This window comes from Somniosus microcephalus, chromosome 30, assembly GCF_052327205.1.
Source record: "Somniosus microcephalus isolate GS21.2 chromosome 30, FLI_Smic_1.0, whole genome shotgun sequence".
Classification (NCBI taxonomy): Eukaryota; Metazoa; Chordata; class Chondrichthyes; order Squaliformes; family Somniosidae; genus Somniosus; species Somniosus microcephalus.
Genome location: NC_141016.1, coordinates 33,042,735 through 33,064,718, shown reverse-complemented (window position 1 = coordinate 33,064,718; position 21,984 = coordinate 33,042,735). Strand labels below are relative to the sequence as shown.

The 21,984-nt window shown below is 46.9% G+C and overlaps 1 long non-coding RNA gene and 1 pseudogene across 1 annotated transcript; one reads left to right on the top strand and one right to left on the bottom strand.

Moving 5' to 3' along the window:
* Positions 1-2,736, top strand: part of LOC147098111 (scavenger receptor cysteine-rich domain-containing protein DMBT1-like) — a 184,461-nt pseudogene extending 181,725 nt beyond the window's left edge.
* A 1,171-nt stretch (positions 2,737-3,907) lies between these two features.
* On the bottom strand, positions 3,908-19,376 carry LOC147098110 (uncharacterized). The gene is made up of 3 exons (XR_015074282.1): positions 18,474-19,376; positions 17,735-17,824; positions 3,908-3,969 (listed from the first exon to the last, which is right to left on the bottom strand). It is a non-coding gene; the product is annotated as an uncharacterized LOC147098110 (long non-coding RNA).
* Between the last annotated feature and the right edge of the window lie 2,608 nt (positions 19,377-21,984).

Genomic DNA, 21,984 nt, shown 5'->3' with positions numbered 1-21,984 from the left:
AGAAGTACCAGCCTCTGATCTGCTCTTCCAGCCATAGTATTTATGTGACTGGTCAATGGTGACACCTTCCATTACTTTGCTGGTGATTGAGAATAGACTGATGGGGCGGTAATTGGCCGGATTGGATTTGTCCTGCTTTTTGTGAACGGTTCATACCTGGGCAGATTCTACATTGTCGGGTAAATGCCAGTGTTGTAACTGAACTGGGACAGCTTGGCTAGAGGTGCGGCTGGTTCTGGAGCACAGGTCTTCAGCTGGCAAGTTGTCAGAGCCCATAGTCTTTGCTGTATCCAGTGCATTCAGCCATTTTTTTATATCACGTGGAGTGAATTGAATTGGCTGAAGACTGGCTTCTGTGATATTGGAGACCTGAGGAGGAGGCCGATATGGATCATCCACTCGGCACTTCCGGCTGAAGATGGTTGCAAACATTGCAGCCTTGTATTTTTCACTCACGTGCTAAGCTCCGCCAGCATTGGGGATGGGGATATTGATGAAGCCTCTTCCTCCCATTAGATATTTCATTATCCGCCACCATTCACTACTGGATGTGGCAGGACTGCAGAGCTTTGATCTGAACCGTTGATTCTGTAAGTTCTGTAACCTTGCTGCCCTCAGTGCTTCTTCCAAGTGGTGTTCAACATGGAGGAGTACTGATTCAGCAGCTGAGGGAGGGTGGTAGGTGGTAATCATCAGCTGGTTTCCTTGCCTGGCTCGACCTGAAGCCATAAGACTTCATGGTTCTGGAGTCAATGTTCAGCACTCCCATTACCACTCCCCCCAGAATGTCTAGCACTGTACCGCCACCTCTGGTGGGTCTATCCTGCTGGTGGGACAGGACATACCCAGGGATGGTGATGGTGGAGTCTGGGACATTGGCTTAAAGGTATGATTCTGTGAGTATCACTATGTCAGGCTGTTGCTTGCTAGTCTGAGGGACAGCTCGCCCAATTTTGGAACAAGTCCGCAGATGTTAATGAGGAGGACTTTGCAGGGTCGACTGGGCTGGGTGTGTCGCTGTCGTATTCAAGGTGGATCATGATCAGGAAACCGCGCTCACTCTCTCTGTACTAACCGACTGTGTTATACACTATTTTCTCTGCTCTGATACCGGAGGTCTTACCTGTACTAATGGACTGTACCTTATTGTGTCTGACTGCTGGGAGGGCCGACATTTATGTTCCATCTCTAGTTGCCCTGATAAGGTAGTGGTGGGCCTTCCTCTGAACCACTACAGTCCTTGTAGTGAATGATCGCCCACAATGGTGTCAGTTACCAAATTCCAGGATATTGTAACAGGGACGATGAAGGTATTTTGTTGTCTGCTCCTATGTGCAATCAATCTCTCCAATAACCATCCATTTTTTGTGTTTGACAGTTTCGGGTTCCATTGACTCCCTCAATCAGATCGGATATTACACCAGTGACATTTTGGGTGACAATGATCCGGGTTCAGAAATACCTGAAAGGAACTCCTCCAGTCTTCAGGGTGGGTACATTTTTACTTCCTATAATCTTATTTCCGACTTCAAGCTCTCTACCACGTAAACCAACAACTAAAGACATCAGAACTTACTCGTCGAAAAATGAGACTGCCAAGGATCCGTAGTACTGGACAGTGATATTAGTTACAAAATATTGTGGAAATACTTTTGATTTGAAATAACATCTTATCGACTTCCCCCAATGATATAATGGAAGGAAACATTCAGTTCATTGTGTTTCCTCACACGGCTCTATGGGCCGTGAAATGTGAAATGTATGCGTAGGTTGGGTGGGTGATTCAGTGGGAAATGTGTGACTTTAAAACGGAGACTAAACTGCCTCGACACGACACGGTCCAATCATTGCCCCAGATAACCCCACTTCACCCGAAGACCACATTGGTCCACTCTCCCGCCCTGCAAGGCCCGGGTAGATTGATTTATAATAATATCATTCTGAGCACTCAGTGCTGGCATTTGGTTTCAGTGGAAATCTCTATTTCCTCCCAGGTCCGGTTCCGGGCGATTATGACGATGTCGAGACTGGAGTCACTGACACTCAGGGCGTCACTTTCTGCTGGACGGTGGTCCTGATGATCTCCTCACACTCAGAAGTGCCGGCGGTGATCTCTCCACTCTCGGTGAGTTACATCTCTGACATTCCCGCAGTCACCAGCCCTCTGTGTAGGAATGGACTGGCGCTGTTTTAAATTCCTTTCAATCGGCGGTGACACAGGGAGTTGGTTGATTTAAGTCCACGCTGTGATTACAGGAAATGAAGTGTTCTAGAAAAGAGATGTCCTAGAAAAGAGATCCTGATGCTGTTCAGTGTGGATTATCTTCCTTGTTAATACTCGCACCAGGAATCATTCCAGTGCTCAAACTGAACCGCCCGATTCTCGGATATTAGATGCACCTCGTCTGCTGTCACCCAGCGGTAAAACACAGCACGGGGGTGTGGGTAGAAAACAATTCTCTTCCACTCACAGACCAACAAAGTCCAGCCCCTTCACCAAATTGACAGATATATGTGACCCACACTGATGCGGGTTTTACCGCCATCATTAACCCATAATCTGTCTCTCCCACAGTGTACAGCTCTCAGACCCGCACTGATCCCGGTTTACCGGTTCCTTCCACTCCTGGTAACAATGACCATGTTCACTGTGACACGTTCACAACCCCGGACATTCCGCCACCGATGGGCAGTGACTGTGTGGCTGAAAATGTTACATCTACGTCAAGCCGGTAAGAGAATTTTTTTATTATATGTTGCATTGTTTGTGCCCCAGTGCTGGGGGAGTGTCCAGTCCCGGGTGGATTCTACTGTGTGACAATGGGCAGTGTGTTCAACCGGTAGTGATACTGAAACTAGCAGAGAGAACATGCTGTGTATTTACTGTGGAAATAAATACCCCATTATACTGGCTGTAATTAATTCAATTCTGTGATTGTGGGGAGTGTCTTTAACGGCAAACTATATTGAAACTATCAGAGAGATTATGTTTATTTATTAGTTAAATAAAAGTCAAATAGAAGTGACATATCAGGGAGAATATTGTGAGTAGTGAAAAAGACTGCATTTGATTGTATGTTGTGTTGGTGAATTGTTTAATCCTCTCTCTCTCTCTCAAGCTGTTTGTTTTTTCCTTTCAGGTAAAAGTCAGCGGAAAATCCCGGATGCGATGTCCCGGGGCGTGTCACAGAGTAGCGGGAAATATTGTGTGTGAAATCTGAGAGAATATACATTAACTTTTCGAACAGTGTGTACATGCTGAATGTGCTTCTCTTCACGATATAAACAACACTTTAGTTTATCAATCGCCATGTTAATTTGTTTTGAAATAAATAGATTTAGCTCTTTATATTTTGGCTGCGTTCTGCTTAATTAAAATTATAAAACAAAGAATGTATTCGGATCATTGCTCTGTCTATATTAATACTGTAAGACACTGCTCTGCGTGGATTAATCAACTCTGTAACAGAGATTAAGAACCTATGTTTATTGTTGAAGGTTTTATATGAACTTCATTTTGTAACCGCTTCACTTTTTCATCCTCTATTTAAGATGGTTCTCAACCTGCAGGGGGGTCAAATGATGTATATAGCGTTTAAAAATATAAAATGCATTTTATAAATATTATGTTTGAAATTTGTGCCTTTGTCGATGTTCATGTTTTTATTATGTCCCATGAGTAAACACACACAAATTCCTAGATACAGCAGAATATTGTTTTACTGCACGACACCTGCCCCTGGGAATTCGGCGTATGGCGGGAGACCCGGAGAATCTGATCAGAGTTCCACGGCCACTGTTATTGGACTTTAATTCTAAAAGCTAAATACTTCAGTTATTCAGACGCAGTGAGCAATGATCACTCAATCAGCAAAACGACTGTACCGTGCAGTGTCCGCCAACAGGTGGCGAACATTATTATAAATAAAAACAGAAAATGCTGGAACCACTCAGCAGGTCAGGCAGCATCTGTGGAAAGAGAAACAGTTAACGTTTCACGTCAGTGATATCTTCAGAAATCTAAAATGTTAGAGATTAACCGCTTTTAGTAAATAAAGAGCCAGGGAAAAGGGGGCATGAAAAGATCAAAAGGCTGAAGGTCTGTGATTGGATGGAGGGCAGGAGTGATTCAGTGAATCCTCGCTTCCCTCACTCTGATCCATGTCCCTGTGAACTTGCAGCATTCCATTCTCTCAGGTACAAACCTGACATTATCATTAAATCTGCTGATAAGGGAGTCGCTGTTGTTGTGTGATGAAAATAGCGCCACCTTGTGGAGTCTAAACACAAAGGCCCACAATTTGCGATCAGAGGTTTCCCGCGGGTGGAAGCCTCCGACCTGTGAAAAATCTCCGCATTTCCCTGGTGGCCCGGGAGGTTTGGAGTCTCGCGATCCTGGGCTTCTCCGGGTCCGCGCGGGCAGAGGCCCAGGGATCTCAGGTGCGCATGCGGCTCACAAGCACCCCTGGGGTCACATGGGCCAGCTCAACCAATAAAAGAAGGGAATCCCCATTCATACTTCTGGGAGTTTGGTGCGTCCGGAGCTCCCATAAATATGAATGGGATCACTTTAAAAATACACGAACTCATAAAATAAATAAATAAATTACATAGTTAATATTAATTAAAATGCCTTTTAATGCTATTGTAATCGAAAAATTAATGTTTTGAATAAATATGTATTAACGGAACTAATAATAATCTTAACTTATTGGACAGGGATGTTAATGTATAAATGTGTGATAACATTTTATTTAGCTTTTTTTAAACTCTTATTCTGGTAACAGCAGGCCTTACACCTGCATTTATCAGGCATAAGAATTTCACAGGCATTCAGCGGGCGTAAGTTGGGCAAATAGCGGAAATCTCCACCGGCAGAGGCCCATCTCCCTGGGATACGGAGGATCTGTCAAGAAGATTCCGATGCCTAAATCTGGAACCAGCGCGGCCCCTACGGTCACGTACACATCTCGTACACACCCGTAGGTGTCGCAAAATACACCCCAAACTCTGACATCTCCTCGTCCCTCCCCCGCACCGTGACCCCACCACCGAACATCAAGCAATCCTTTCCCAGACTGGCACTGACCTCATCTCCTCTGGAGATCTTCACCGCACGGCCTCCAAACTCATAGCCCACTAACCTGGCACAGCCCCTGCTGCCTCCTTTCAAACATCCACAGACAGGACCCCGCCGGTAGAACAATCATATCAACCTGTTAATGCCCCCGGAACTGATTTCTTCCTATCACAACTGTAAATGTTCTCCCCTTGTCTAATCTCTTCCGACGCCATTCACCTTTTTCACCATTCCAGTTTCTTGGTCATAGCCGTCTCCTTTTCACCATAGATGTCCAGTCCTTCTACAACCTCACTCCCACCAGGAAGCCCAGTCGCTCTACACCTCCACATCACCAGGATGGGCTGCGGTCCCTGCGCTTCTTCCATACATGGAGGCCCAACCAATCCTGATCCACAACCACCCTCCTCCACCTGGCACACACTCGGTCTCACATTAAACAGCTTTTCCTTTGACGCTGCTCACTTCCTCCAAATAAATTTGTCACTGGTGAACCTATATGGGTCCAAGCTATGCCGGTCTTTTAACGTTATATATGGAATATATATTCCTTGCTTCAGACCAAGTCAGGTCACATCCTTGACATCTTTTATCTGGTGCGTTGATGTCTGTGCGGCTTCCTGCTCAAGCCGTGAACTGAAAAATTTCATCAATTTTGCTTTAAATTCCACCGTTTCACATGGCCAACTCGAACTCTTCCCTTCCGTTCTTGACTTCCTGTCTACATGTCTTGGGTTAGGTTGTTTAAAGTGAATCCCACAGCTACCTTGATCATACTTCCTCCAAACCTGCTTCGAGTAAGGTCTCCATTCCATTCTCCCAGTTTCCCTGTCTGTATCACACGATGATGCCACCTTCAATACTGGTGCCTCAACAATGCCCTCCTTTTTGCTTTCCAAGGATTCCCCTCCACAGAGGTTGACAGGACCCTCGACTGTGGATGGAGAGAAAACACAGCGAACTACAAGCCAGTTAGCCTGATATCAGTCGTCGGGAAAATGCTGGAATCCATTGTTAAGGAAGTGGTATCAGGGCACTTAGAAAATCATAACATGATTAGGTAGAGTCAACATGGTTTTATGAAAGGGAAATCATGTTTGACAAATTCATTAGTGTTTTTTAAGCATGTACCTAGCAGGGTAAATAAAGGGGAACCAGTGGCTGTAGTATACTTGGAATTCCAAAAGGCAATTGACAAGGTGCCACGTAAAAGGTTATTACATCTGATTCGGGCTCATGGGATTGGAGGTAATATAGTAGTATGGATTGAGGATTGGTTAACATACAGAAAACAGAGTAGGAATAAAAAAATATTTTTCATGTTGGCTGGCTGTATCTAGTGTGGTGGCGCAAGGATCAGTATTGGGGCCTCAGCTATTTACAATCTATATTAATTACCTAGGTGAAGGGACCGTGTGTAATGTATCCAAGTTTGCTGCAGATGCAAAGCTAGGTGGAACAGTAAGCTGTGAGGAGAAACAGTCTGCACTGGGATATAGATAAACTAAGTGAGTGGGTAGTAAGGTGGCACATGGAGTATAATGTAGGGAAATGTGAGGTTATTCACATTGATTCAGCCAGGTGTGTGCACATAGCGACCTTGCATTAACCTCTTCAGCAATCTCCAGCCAGGCAGCCTTTGTCTGTGAGGAGGCTTCCTCCGGTCTTCAGGAGTCATAGGTTCATCGAGTCAGAACGGCACAGAAGGAGGCCATTCGGCCCATCGAGACCGGACCGGCTTTCTGCTGAGCAATCCAGTCAGCCCCATTCCCCTGCCCTATCCCCGTAGCCCTGCAAGTTTATTTCCCTCAAGTGCCTATCCAGTCTCCCCTTGAAAACATTGAGTGTCTCCGCTTCCACCACATCTGTCGGCAGCGAATTCCAGGTCCTCACCACTCGCTGCATAAAAAGGTTTTTCCTCACAGCAACCCCGTATCTCTTGCCCAAAATCTTAAATCTGTGTCCCCGTGTCATTGTACCATCAACTAGTGGGAACAGCCTTTCCTCGTTAGCGTATCCAAACCTGTCATAATCTGTACACCTCCATCAGATCACCCCTCAGCCACCTTTGCTATAATGAAAACAAATCCAGCTTCTCCAACCTGTTCTTGTAGCTAAGATCCCCCATCCCCAGAACCATTCTGGTAAATCTCCTCTGCACCCTCTCAAGGGTCTTCACATCCTTCCTAAAGTGTGTGGTCCAGAACTGGACGCAATACTCCAGTTGTGGCCTAACCAGCACTTTATAAAGATTCAGCATCGTGTCATTACATTTGTACTCAATATCTCTATTTATGAAACACAAGATCTCATATGCTTTGCTAACCACACTCTTAATATGTCCCGCCACCTTCAGGGACCTAAGCTCATTAACTCCCAGGTCCCTCTGACCCTGCACACTCTTTAAAATTGTGCCATTAAGTGTATATTGCCTCTCCCAGTTCCTTCTGCCAAATTGCATCACCTCACACTTCTCTGTATTAAATTCCATCTGCCAATTGTCTGCCCATTCTGCTCGCTTTCCTATGTCCTGTTCCAGTTGATTGGTATCATTCTCACTGTTTGCTACACCCCAAGTCTGGTGTCATCGGCAAATATAGAATTTCCAGGTCATTTATATATATCAAAAAAATCAATGGGCCCAGCACTGACCCTAGGGGAACACCACTGTCTACCATCCTCCAGTCTGAAAAACAGCCATTATCCACAATTCGCTGTTTTCTGTCCTTAAGCCAAGTCCATTTCCAAGCTGCCACTGACCCACCTATTCCATGAGCCTCAATTTTGTTAACAACCTTCTGTGTGGTACTTTTTCAAACGCCTTCCTAAAATCTATGTAGACAACATCCATTGCATTCCCTTCATCGATCCTCCGTTACTTCATCAACAATTTCAATTCGATTAGTCAAACATGATCTGCCTTTTACAAGTCCGTGTTGGCTCTCCTTAATTAGCTTAAACGTCTCCAATTTTAGGCTTGATTATTTTTTCTAAAACTTTACCCACCAGTGATGTTAAACTGACCGGCCTGTAGTAACTAGGATTGTCCTTACACCCTTAGGGAACAGAATCTCCCTGCGTCCTCTTACTCCCTGCAAAAGAGCTTGCAGCGAGTCCTCAGTGAATCGGGGAGCAGCCTTGGATTTTGAGCACTCAGGGTCACCTTGGCCCATTCAAGCTGCAGCAGTAACGAGAAATGAGAGGCTGAGGCTACATGGAGCCCTTAAAAACAAGTGTAGCTGTGACCTCATCAGTGCAGAACAACAGACCCGCTCCCAGTCACTGCAGCAGGCAGCGCGCACCACGGGACTAATTGGTCCAACTAAATCAAAATGGGACATCGGGAGCGGCTGAAACCGGCAGCGGGTCCGAAACCCGCCCACCAGGCAACCCGGCTCCATCCCGCCTCCTCCACTAAAATCAAGGCCGGCTGCAAATTTGTCCCGAACTCCATCAAAGTTCTGTTTTTGCTCCCAGCCTGATGTATAATTACCCTGATAACTTTAAGGAAGATAAATTATCTTAACGACAATGTGATTCTGTCTCAGGGAAAGTGCGGGCTCTCCAAATGTGTCACTCGCTAACTTGTGGCCATGGCAACGATGCATCTACTGGTCCTTATCGTCAGTCTGATATTGAGGCAGATTCCTATTGCTTTTTGGGAACAGATTCGTTTTGTGGAGTCCATTCCACTGTGTAATATCCACATGGTCCTGCTTTATGCAGCCATGCGCTGTTCTGTCTGGTTCACAGTCACTTTCACCTTTGATCAATTTGTGGTCATTTGTTGCCAAAAGCTCGAAACTAATTATTGCTCCGAGATAATGGCGGCTGTGGTTCTAGGAACAGTGACTATGCTGAATTGTTTAAAGAACATTTTCCAGCTCTTTATGTTAACAGATTGGAATATGCTTGGGAACTCGCCCTGGTTTTGTTTTGTCACAAGCTGGGTTCGCATTTCACGGGTGTGGGGAGCTATCGAATTCCTTCATTATATTCTAACCCCGTGTGTCCCATTTATTCTGATTTTGCTGCTCAATGCTAAAACTGTCAGATACATTTTCGTCCCCAACAGGACCCGTGCCTGCTTCCGAATTTTAGTACCTGCATTTTGCACTGACATTATTTTAAAGGCAAGGCTATACCTAAATCTAAATTAGATGAATGTTTGGAGAAGTATATCCATCAACATAAGTGTATGGACTTGACCCTTGACACTGTCCTGCAAGCTGATCGATCAGATTGGGTCAGAATTTGATTTGAGGAAGATTTAGATATAAAACAAAATTATAAAGATAAAATGCCTGATGGTCCAAAGCTTATTTATGGCCTGTTACGCTCTCTCTAAACAGATAGAGGAGTGTGAAATCCAGTGTGATGAGCTGGAATCTGCTAACTTAGCAGAAAAACAAAGCTTGCAGAGTGAGAAGCAGTCGGTTAAACAGACTCACTGGCTCCCCAGGTTAATATGAAACAATAGGTTTGGAGGAGGTGAATGCATGAGTCCAGCGTGAGAATTCATAGCTGAGCGATGATGTGTCAGAGCTAGATCGAGCATTCAGAATGGTGCTTCAGGACAGAAGTGATGGCACCCCAGCCCGGCATGAGGTTGAAAAGGCCATCCGACAACTGAAGGACAACAAGGCCTCAGGAGCAGATGAAATCCCCGCTGAGAAATTAAAGTATGGCAGACAAGCACTACTGGCGTGAATTCATGAACTCATTTCTCTTATCTCAGAGACGCCGTAATTGTGACCATCTTCAAGAAAGGTGACAAGTCTGATTGCCGTAATTACAGAGCAGTTTCCCTGTTGTCTGACACAGGGAAAGACATCGCAAGAATCCTCCTCAATCGCCTTTTCCCAGTGGCCGATGAGCTCCTCCCAGAGTTGCAATGTGGATTGCGCCCAATAAGGAGCACAATGAACATGATCTTCACCGCACTTCAATTACAAGAGAAAAGCGGGGAACAGGGGTACATGGCCTTCTTTGATCTCACAAAGGCCTTCAACACTGTCAACCATGAGGGATTCTGGAGTGACCTCCTCAAATTCGGCTGCCCTCAAAAGTCTGTCACCATCCTCCGCCTGCTTCACGACGACATGCAAGCCGTGATCCTGACCAACGGTTCCACAACAGACACAATTCACATATGAACCGGGGTCAAACCAGGCTGTGTCATCGCACCAACGCTCTTCTCCATCTTCCTTGCTGCAATGCTCCATCTCACCCTCAGTAAGCTCCCCACTGGAGTGGAGCTAATTTACAGAACAAACTGGAAACTGTTCAACCTCCGTCACCTCCAGTCCAGATCCAAGGTCGTCCCATTCCCTGTCATCGAATTACAGTATGCAGACGACGCTTGCATTTGCGGTCACTCGGAGATCGAACTCCAAACCATCGTCAACACCTTCATCAAAGCATACGAGTGCATGGGCATTATACTAAACATCCGTAAGACAAAAATACTCTACCAACCTTCCCCCGCCACACGGTACTGCCCCCCAATTATCAAAATCCATGACAAGGACTTGGACAACGTGGACCACATTCCATACCTGGGGAGCCTACCGTCAACAAGGGCAGACGTCAATGACGATGTCCAACACCACCTTCAGTGTGCCAGTGTAGCCTTCGGTCGCCTGAGGAAGGGAGTGTTGAAGACCAGGACCTCAAACCCAGCAGCAAGCTCATGGTCTACAGAGCAGCAGTGATACCTGCCCTGCTGTATGCCTCAGGGACATGGACCATGTACAGCGGGCACCACAAAGCACTGGTGCGGTACCACCAATGCTGCCTCTGCAAGATCCTGCAAATCCATTGGCAGGATAGGCGCACCAAGGTCAGTGTTGTCGCTCAGGCCAACATCCCCAGCATCGAAGCTTTAACCACGCTCGATCAGCTCCGATGGACTGGTCACATTGTCCACATGCCCAATACGAGACTCCCAAAGCAAACACTCTACTAGGAGCTCCGGCATGGAAAGAGAGCCCCAGGTGGGCAGAGGAAACGCTTCAAGGACACCCTCAAAGCCTCCTTGAAAAAGTGTAACATCCCCATTCACACCTGGGAATCCCTGGCCCAAGGCCGCTCAAAGTGAAGGAGAGGCATCAGGGAAGGCGGCAAACACCTCGAGTCTGACAGTTTAAGCATTGCGCAGGCAGCGCAAGGAGCGCACTTTAACCCAAGCACCCCACCCACCAGCCCCTTCAACCACCGTCTGTCCCATCTGTGACAGAGATTGTAGGTCCCGCATTGGACTCATCAGTCACCTGTGAACTCATTTTTAATGTGGAAGCAAGTCATCCTCGGTTCCGAGGGACTGCCTAAGGGTAGTGTGGCGAGCTGTAACATGGAGACAACATACGCTGCCTCTGTGTCCGAGGGCCGATCAGCGGTGGCTGCCCTGTATCCCCCAGTAGCTGCCCCCAGAGCTAGTAAAAGAGGGTAATCAGTTGGGACAGGGCTTGAGATCTGAATCTGACAGTGAGGGTGATGTGCTTCTGATAGAGGCAGTGTAGAGATCAGGACAGGGGCCGGTGCCTCCGGTATCGGGGTTGTTGCGGTCAGTCCTGCAATACCCAGATGCAGATGCAGATAATGTGGAGCCATCAGCAGCTGCAGCAGATGCTGCTCCGACCTCAGGGAAAATTTTAAAAGAATTAGCAAAGGATGGAGGGATGTTCGACCCTGACAAGTGATCGATCTTTGAGCATGTTAGGCAGGTGGAAGATGTGAGGATCAGGCTGCAAATACAGCCGGAGGACCTGATACGGCTTCTTCCTCTCAGCCTCCCTGTGGACAATGGCGCTCGATTCCCGCTCATGGTCAAGAGGGCAGGAAAACTCCCCAGCAGTTGTTGGGAAGTTACAGCAGTCTCTACAGCCGGAGGAATCAGGGTGGCCTTGGTTCCTGGGACTAGGCAGAGTCCCAGTGAAGTCCCGGTTGAGTATTGTGATGGGTTATGGTGCTGATGGACGCGTGTCCCTGAACTGCCCCAGGCTGCCGGTAACTTGACTCACAGAAAGTCGCTAGTTCGAGGTCTTCAGCCTGCCCTGCAGCCGCGCCTGGAGGAATCATGTCACTGGCAAACGCTCTGCTTTTCCCATTTACAAGCGGCTCTGATTCGCCTGTGGAGCAGCCGGAGATAGGCACCGGGATGCAACAAGCCTAAACTAGCCGGGTTTGAGGAGCCCAACCAGCAACAGCAGGTGGAGCCACTGATAGCAGAGGGGCTGATCAGAGCGATAATTGGGGGCCGGATCTGGAATCCACCGCCTCACAGCCCTGGGTGGAATCAGGATCGCGGGAGCGGACCCGGCCCGGGAAGGTGGAGCACAAAAACCTGATGCCGGGGAAACCCGGGCAATGGACCCCGCCCACAAATACTGTCTGACCAATTAGATCACAGCAACACTCCTGTCGCTCACTGGCGTTTGAGAGTCCCGCCCACATTGTGACATTGGGTTCTGAGAGCCCCGCCCACATTGTGATGGATGAGGGGTCTGGGAGCCCCGCCCACATTGTGACGGATGGAGTGTCTGGGAGCCCCGCCCACATTGTGACTGATGGGGTGTCTGGGAGCCCCGCCCACATTGTGATGGATGGGGGGTCTGAGAGCCCCGCCCACATTGTGAGAGATGGGGGTCTGGGATTGACGGTTTCGGGCCTCGCGGGTGGTCCTGGCACCGCTCCAATTTGACGACGAATGATTGCTTGTTTAATCTCACCAACCGACTGCTGATGTTCCCAGGAAAGGTGACAGAGGAGGTTATATGAGAACATAAGAAATACGAGCAGGACTAGGCCATACCGCTCTCGAGCCTGCTCCACCTTTCAATAAGTTCATGGCTGATCATCAACACCAACTCCACTTTCCCACCCGATCCCCATATCCCTCGATTTCCCAGAGTGCAAAAATCTATCGTTCTCTGTCTTGAATATACTCAACGACTGAGGATCCACAGCCCTCTGGGGCAGAGAATTCAGAAGATTCATAGCCCTCTGAGTGAAGAAATTCTTCCTCATCTCTGTCCTAAATGGCTGACCCGTTATCCTGAGACTATGACCCCTAGTTCTAGACTCTGCAGCCATTGGAAACAATCTCTCCGCATCTACCTTGTCAAGCCCTCGAAGAATTTGATTCGTTTCAATTAGAACACCTCTCATTCTTCTAAACTCCAGAGAATATAGACCATTCTACTCAATCTCTCCTCATAGGAAAGCCCATTCATCCCAGGAGTCAATCTAGTGAACCTTCATTGCACCCACTCTGAGGCAAGTATATCCTTCCTTAGGTAAGGAGACCAAAACTGTGCACAGTACACCAGGTAAAGCCTCACCAAATCCCATATAATTGCAGCAAGACTTCCTTATTCTTATATTGCAACCTGCTTGCAAAAAAGACTAACATACCATTTGCCTTCCTAATTGCTTGTGGTACCTGCATGTTAACTTCCTCTGATTTGTGTACAAGGGCTCCCAAATCACTCTCAAGATCACCATGTACTCATCTCTGACATTTTACGAAATATTCTCCTTTCCCATCTTTCCTGCCGAAGTGGATAATTTTACACTTCCACACATTATACTCCATCTGCCAGCTTCTTGCCTAATCACTTAACTCGTCTATATCCCTTTGCAGCCACTTTACATCCTCCTCACAGCTTACTTTCCCACCGGTTATATGCAATCACAACACGGTTGCAGTGGCTATAAAAGATGGAGACCTGGGTCTGGATGTTCTGCTCATGTGTCTCCCAGAACTGAAACAATTAGAACCCACGGCGGAGTTTCATACTGACTTCATCACTCATAAACCTGACTGTGGCAGGGCCAGTACAGAAGGTAAGTCTCTCATCCTGACCCACTTCACCAGAGACAGCAACCCTCTCTGAGAAAGACAGTACCCTCACCCCATAGATTGGCCGTACCCCTACCCTAGAAAGACAGTACCCTCACCCCATAGCCTGACAGTACCCCTACCCTAGAGAGACAGTACCCCTACCCCAAAGACTGGCAGTAGCCCTACCCTAGAGAGGCAGTCCCTCTACCCCATAGATTGGCAATACCCCTACTTTAGAGAGAGAGAGTACCCCTACCCCATTGATTGGCAATATACCTATACTAGAGAGACAGTAACCCCGCTCAAAAATTGGCAATAAGCCTATACTAGAGAGACAGTACACCTACCCCATAGATTGGCAGTACACCTATACTGGAGAGAAATTTCCCCTACCCAAGAGAGAGAGACTATCCTCCCGAGAGAGACCGCAACACTACACGAGCGAGGGAGTAACCTAGTTTCGAAAAACTGTACCCCAGACAAGAGAGCCAGTAACCCTACCAGAGAGGAGAGTGAGAGGCAACATTGCTAAGTTAGAGAGAGAGCACCCCTGACTGACAGAAGCAGTTTGGCTTCCCGAGAGAGAAAGTACCACTACCGTGAGAGATATTATGCCTTCTGCAGAGAGACAGAACCTCAGCCGAGAGAGAAAATGCCCGAATGAGACAGTGCCCGAGGGAGACAGTGCCACTACCCGAGAGAAACATTACCCTTACCCGAGAGAGACAGTGCCACTTCCCGAGAGAGACGGTGCCCATACAGGAGAGAGACAGTGCCCCAACCTGAGAGAGACATTACCCCTACCCGAGAGAGAAAGTACCCCGACATGAGAGAGACAGTACCCCTATATGAGCGAGACAGTACACCTAGCTGAGAGCGACATTGCCCCTACCCGACAGAGACAGTACACCTACATGAGCGAGACAGTAAACCTACAGGAGAGTGGAAGTGCCCCTACCCGAGAGGCATTACCCCTACCCGAGAGAGACAGTGCCCCTTCCCGAGAGGCAATACCCATACTCGAGAGAGACAGTACCCCTACCCAAGAGAGACAGTGCACATACCCAAGAGGGACAGCGCCCCTACCCGAGAGACACTGTACCCCTACCATAGATTGAACACCTCCCTGATAGAGACAGTTCCCTTAACCGGGAGAGAGAGTGCATCTACCCGAGAGAGACTGTACCTCTACCTGAGACAGAATTTGCAAAATGGGACAAACATCCAATTGAGATCCTACATGCAGAATTCTGTAAAAGTATCCTCCGGACTCAAAGGAAAACCGTAAACAATGCATGCAGGGCAGAACTATGCCAATATCCATTAATAATCACTATCCAAAAAAGCGCCACCACATTTTGGAAACACCTAGAAATGAGCAACCCCCAATGCTATCATTACGAAGCCCTGAAATTCCAAGAGAGGACCATAAAGAAGAATACCCTCAGTCAACTAGTCCTGGGACTCAGTGAAGTAACTACCAACACTACTAACAATAACCAACCCAAGGACAGTGACAGTGTAACACAAAGAATTCGACCCAACATAATCGTCGCTAAGCAAAAGGAAAAATAAGAATATAAGAACATAAGAACATAAGAAATAGGAGCAGGAGTAGGCCAATCGGCCCCTCGAGCCTGCTCCACCATTCAATAAGATCATGGCTGATCTGATCCTAACCTCAAATCTTCTATCACTCTGCATCCACCCGAACCCATGTGATCTCCCGGGAGAGGCGAAAAACCAGATAAAGACCCAATGGCCAATTTGGGAGAAAAAAATCTGGGAAATTCCTCTCCGACCCATCTAGGCAATCGAAATTCTTCCAGGAGATCACTCTGTCCCTATATTTTCTACAGTACTTACCTTCTGTAAAGGCGATCTCCACCCCAGCCAGGAACAGGAATAAAACCATCTCCTGAAATCTAACAGAATTAGAACACAGTAGGAGCAGAACAAGGCTACACGGCCCCTGGGCCCGCTCCACTACCCACAGGGCCATGACCATTCCGAACCCAGACTCATGTCCAATTTCCTGCCCGCTCCCCGTAACCCTTTATTCCCTTTACTTCTAGGAAACTATCTATTTCTGTTTTAAATTTATTTAATGATGTAGCTTCCACAGCTTTCTGGGGCAGCAAATTCCACAAACCTACCACCCTCTGAGTGAAGAAGTTTCTCCTCATCTCAGTTTTGAATGAGCAGCCCCTTATTTTAAGATTATGCCCCCTAGTTCTAGTTTCACCCATCATTGGGAACATCCTCACCGCATCCACCCGATCAAGCCCCTTCACAATCTTATATGTTTCAATAAGATCGCCTCTCATTCTTCTGAACTCCAATGAGTAGAGTCCCAATCTACTCAACCTCTCCTCATATGACCACCCCCTCATCCCCGGGATTAACCGAGTGAACCTTCTTTGTACTGACTCGAGAGCAAGTATGTCTTTTCTTAAGTATGGACACCAAAACTGTATGCAGTATTCCAGGTGCGGCCTCACCAATACCTTGTACAACTGCAGCAATACCTCCCTGTTTTTATATTCCAACCCCCTAGCAATATGTCATATTGGGCAGAAACAACAAAAACCCAAAGCAAACTCAATTGCTACTTGGCCCTAAACAGACAATACAACTTGGCTGATTACCTGACCAGGGTAAAGCATAGCAAAATGAGAAAAACCTTGACAATGTACAGACTTAGTGAACATAGCCTGGCGATCGAAAAAGGTAGACACAGGCAGACCCAGCTACCAAGAGAGGATAGCATATTCTCTCACTGCAGTCAGGGAGTGGTGGAGACAGAGATGCACTTCCTCACAGCGTGTAGAAAATATCAGGGCATAAGGGAGAATTTCTACCCAAAATTCACAAAAATATGCCCGGAATTCAGGAATTTGAATGACGACCCAAAATTCCCATACCTACTAGGTGAAGAGAGAAATTGTGTAACCTTAGCGGCACACTATGTTACAGCTTGCCATAAACAGAGGGACAACCACTAAATATAAGAAAAGAGTATATAAAAATTATATGAATGTATACTTATACACTCAGGGATACATCTGTTTGTACACTGTATGGATAGATCTGTATTTTTGTGTACAACCGTGAATGTTATTCGATGCTTTGGCAACATAAGATGTACCTTGTCATGCCAATAAAGCGATTTGAATTGAATTGAATTGAATTGACAGAGAGTACCCCTACCCGAGAGAGACAGTACCCCTACCCAAGAGAGAATGTACCCATACCCGAGAGTGACAGTACCCTTACTCGAGAGAGACACGACGTCTACTTGAGAGAGACACTACATCTACTTGAGAGAGACACTATCTCTACTTGAGAGAGACACTACCTCTACCTGAGAGAGACTGTGCCCCTACCCGAGAGAGACAGTATACCCTTCCCGAGAGAGACAGTGTCCCTACCCGAGAGAGACAGTACCCCTTCCCGAGAGAGACAGTACCTCTACCCAAGAGAGACAATACCCCTTCCCGAGAGAGACAGTGTCCCTACCCGAGAGAGATAGTACCCCTAACCGAGAGAGACAGTATCCCTACCCGAGAGAAACAGTACACCTACCAGAGAGTGACAGTGCCCCTACCCGAGAGTGACAGTACCCCGACCCGAGAAAGACGGTACACCTACCCATGAGATATGGGTACATATTCCTGTAAGAATTAATGTGTCAGCATGGAACATTGAAACCTATGAATATTTTGAGATCACTACTGGAGTTAGTAATTTAGTGTATGAATTATATCTGATACTCGAATAATATCACTCACATGCCCAATATCACTTACATGGTTGTCAGGCTAGTTCACCATAGAGATCGCAGCGACACGTCAGGAGTGGTATGAAGTGTCCTTGGAGGAAGTTGGAACTGGAACTGCCTGTTGGAACAGATAATGGAGAATTTTAGCACTATTAAACAGAGAGAAGGCAGTTGGGATCGATATACCCATGATTGATGGGATTAGAGAACAGGCAATACAAGGGTCATTGACGGTGGAAAACATGCACAACTTTGCAGAAAATTTGAGGGAAGTACAAAGTGCTTTCAATAAGTTGAGCAGTAATATCAATGCAATGATGACTAAAAGATAAAGGGAAACGGCCTGTGGATTGACAGGACCGTATTTTCCGTTCGGAGGTTTCCTGCGTGCGGTTCTGGAATAAATCCACGGTCTTACCCGAGGGTTCTCAAGGTCCGGACACTTCCGCTCCTGGGCCTCTCCAACTGGAAATGTGCAGGGCCCACGTATCCCAGAGGCACATGCGGTTCGCAAGCGTCCCTGGGATCATGTGGGCCATGGGGAGCCAATCAAAGAAGGGAACCTCCCTTCATACACTTGACAGATAGACCTGTCCAATATATGAATCGAGATCACCCCAAAAACAATCAAACATTCAATATATATTGTTTTTAAATCACGTTATTAAAATTAGTTGAAAGTACATTAAAATTAAATATTTTAAACAAAAATTTAACTTTTTTACAAAAATAACTAACCTAACTAAACTGGGTTAAAATAAACTTACCTGTTTTTAAAGCATTTTTAAATGATAAATGAGCGATTTTTTTCTTTTTTCAAATCTTATGCTGTTACAAACAGGCCTTACACCTGCTTACTCCCGACCTCTCTCCTCTTGGAAAGTGCGCTTGTGTGTGAACAGTGAGTGAAAGCAACGATGGGTATGGATGTGAAGCCCTCCTCAGTGGAATATCCCGCCGGCACAGGAATATTGTGCTTTCTTACCGGCCCTGGTGAGTGACCAGAAGTTCCCTGGCAAGTGAAGATCTGAACTTCGAGAAGGGAGTTGGTGTCCTCAGAGGACAGTGGGCATATTCGGGTGAAGTTCTGTGGATTGGGGTGGAAAGAGGGGCGGATGTATCGGGGATTCTGTTACATTTCAATTCCCAGCTCCTCCAGCTCGAGGGTTTGGCAACCCTCCAGGATTGCTTGGGATTCTCCAGTAAGGAAAGGATAATCTCCAGGACACGGCTGCAAGCAGAACTCTGGGAAAATATCATCGGGGGCATTAAAAAGTATCTATTTTTTTCAATTTCGTTGAACAATGCCCTGAAATCTGGAGACGGACTGGTCAATGCAATAAGACTATTGAGCCGGCAGTTTCCTTCTGCAAATGACCATTTCATTGCCAGTGTTTAATTGAGGTCATATATTCCGCAACCGAGCCGCTGCCCATAATATCGGAACCACAACAACAGCAACTTGCATTTATATAGCGCTTTCAATTGAGTCAGACAACCCAAGATGTTGCACAGGAGCTTAAACATTGACACGGAGCCACAGAAGGAGATTTTAGCCCAGGTGACCAAACACTTGGTCAAACAGATCGGGGGAAACTGGGCCACGCCCTCGTTAATTCAGTAGTAGCTTCCCAAGAAGTTGGTCGAAGTGCTCCCCCTCCTTCTTGGGGCGCAACTACTCAATGTCGCGGCGCTACATGCAGCAGCGTCACGCACGGGGGAACGTAGCACCGCGTCATTGCAGGTCTCCGCCCCTGATTAAAGGGGAGGGGCCTAGCGCTGCATGCACCAGGGCCCTGCCGGACCACCAGGGAGTGGTGTGCCGCGGAAACAGCCCAGCTATCAAGAGGAATGGCGGGCTGAGCGATTGTGGCCAGCACCCCAGATACAAAATGTTAAAGGTGGGAAGATGCTGGCAGTCAGCCAAAATATAAATGACCGCCCGACACCTGCCCTTTAAGTAGTGCCTCCGCCCGCTACTGCCGCTGCAAAACCGCTGACTGATCCTGTTGGTCCCATCGCCCGGCGATAATTCAGGGGGCGGGCACAACGGAAGTCTGCGGCCAGGGCGCTGTGCATGATGATGATATCGGCCCAGATATTGCGATCCCTACGGGTGGGCACGCGCTGTGTACTCACCCGTAGTGACATGGGAAATGCCGGTTTCAGGCATGCACAGCACACGCGCTGAAAACCGGCATTTCCGGTCCATCAAGAATTGTCTAGACAGATCCTCCGGCCGCCCTGGAGAAGGGCCTCTGTGGGCGGATCATCCCGCTTTCTGGAGACCCTCCTCCCGCAGATAACACTTAAGGCCTGCTTTTACCCGGAAAAGAGTTGAAAATAAAGTTTAAAAAATATATCATTCACTGATTTATCATTTAAAAATACTTTAAAAAATTATAAGTTTATTTTTACCCCTGTAAAAAACGTTAATTATTATTTTCAACAAATTAAATTTTTGTTCAAAATACTTAATGCTTAATGTGTTGTAATTTCAGGTCATTTTGAAAATATGATGTTTCTTAAAATGTATTTAAAGTTTGACTATCTTTTTAGGGTGATCTACATTCATATATTCTGTCAAGTGTATAAAGTGAGATTCCCTTCTTTGATTGGCTCCCCATGGCCCACGTGATCCCAGGGACGCTGCGAACTACCTGTGCCTCTGGGTTACGTGGGCCCTGCGCACTGGGAATTTGGAGAGAACCAGGATCGGAAGCGTGTGCGTCCCGGGAACCCTCGGGTAAGGGCGTAGATTTTTCCAGATCGCAGGCCTACGCCTGCAGGAGACCTGCAATTGGAAAATACGGGCCATTATCATTGTACTGGCCACGCTAGACGTGCTCCTATCTAGCTATCCAGCAAGTTAAACACTCATTCAAAATAATTCTTCCCTGAAGCCGTTTGCTGTTTTGAAGCTTTTACTTGAACAAATTTGTGAAACTGTAAACAAAGACAAAGTATGTTTTGTACATAAACTGAGTACTACACATTCGATATTACACAAGATATAAACATATTTATAACAGTAGACTAGACTAATTGTATAACTAACTAACATTTGAACTAACTTCTGTAACTATTAAATATTAATCTTTTATAAACATAGTATTATCAAAATATTACTCTGACAACATTGCTATTATGCTAAGAACTAAAGATACTCACAGATATTGCGTTTGGCCTAACATATGAAGTCAGATTACATTAGATTGTAAGTGGAACTTCTCATAGCAAATTCTCCATTACTCAAGTTAGGTTCTTCCTGGCAAAACTGCTTCCTGGGGTCAACAGGAAGAAAGGTAAGAAGGTCAAATGACCTCACACAGGAAGAAAGGTCAGATGACCTTTCCAGCATACAAACTGTTAACACAATAACCGCCACCAGAGGGTGCTATCTGCACACATTAAATGTTCAGAGTGTCCATCGGTCCAGAACACTCCCCGTCTGGGGTCATTAATGACTCCACATAGTCCGAACTCTACCTGTCACTGGAGTCCTCAGGCGACAAAAGAAGAACCACCTCAGAGGCGGGCCGAGAGAAGACCTTCGCTGTTCCTTCTTTGATGACTCTCAAGTCCACGTTTCTCACTCTCCCGTCCTGGCTGGGATGGGAGTTCACGATGATAGCCATAGGCCACTCATTCCTTTTTACCTGATTGTCCCTCATCAAGACAACATCTCCTTCTTTGAGATCCGGCCTCTTGTCCTGCCACTTGCGTCGTCTCTGTAGTGTGGTGAGGTACTCCTTTCCCCACCTGTTCCAAAACGTGTCTGCCAGACTCTGGACTCGTTTCCATTCTTCCTTGAAGAGTTCTCCTTCCCCAAACTCTCCTGGAGGACAAGGGGGAACACCTGTCTTCTGGGTCAAAAGCATGGCCGGAGTGAGGATGAGAGGCGATTCTGGGTCTGAAGATACAGGAATGAGGGGCCTTGCATTCATCAAAGCAGTGACCTCAGCCATCAGTGTGGTCAAGACCTCATGTGTGAGGCACGACGATCTACCTTGGAGAAACATGCAGTCGAGGATACGGCGGGCAATGCCGATCATACGCTCCCATGCGCCGCCCATGTGGGATGAGTGAGGTGGGTTGAATACCCAGGTGCATTTCTGCTCTTGGAGATACTTCTCCACCCTCTGAGAGCTGGAACTAGATCCATCCATCTTCAGCTCTCTGCAGGCGCCAACAAAGTTTGTGCCGCAATCTGAGCGTATTTGCTTTGCCGGGCCTCTAATTGAGAAAAACCTTCTCAGAGCGTTTATGAAGCTGGAG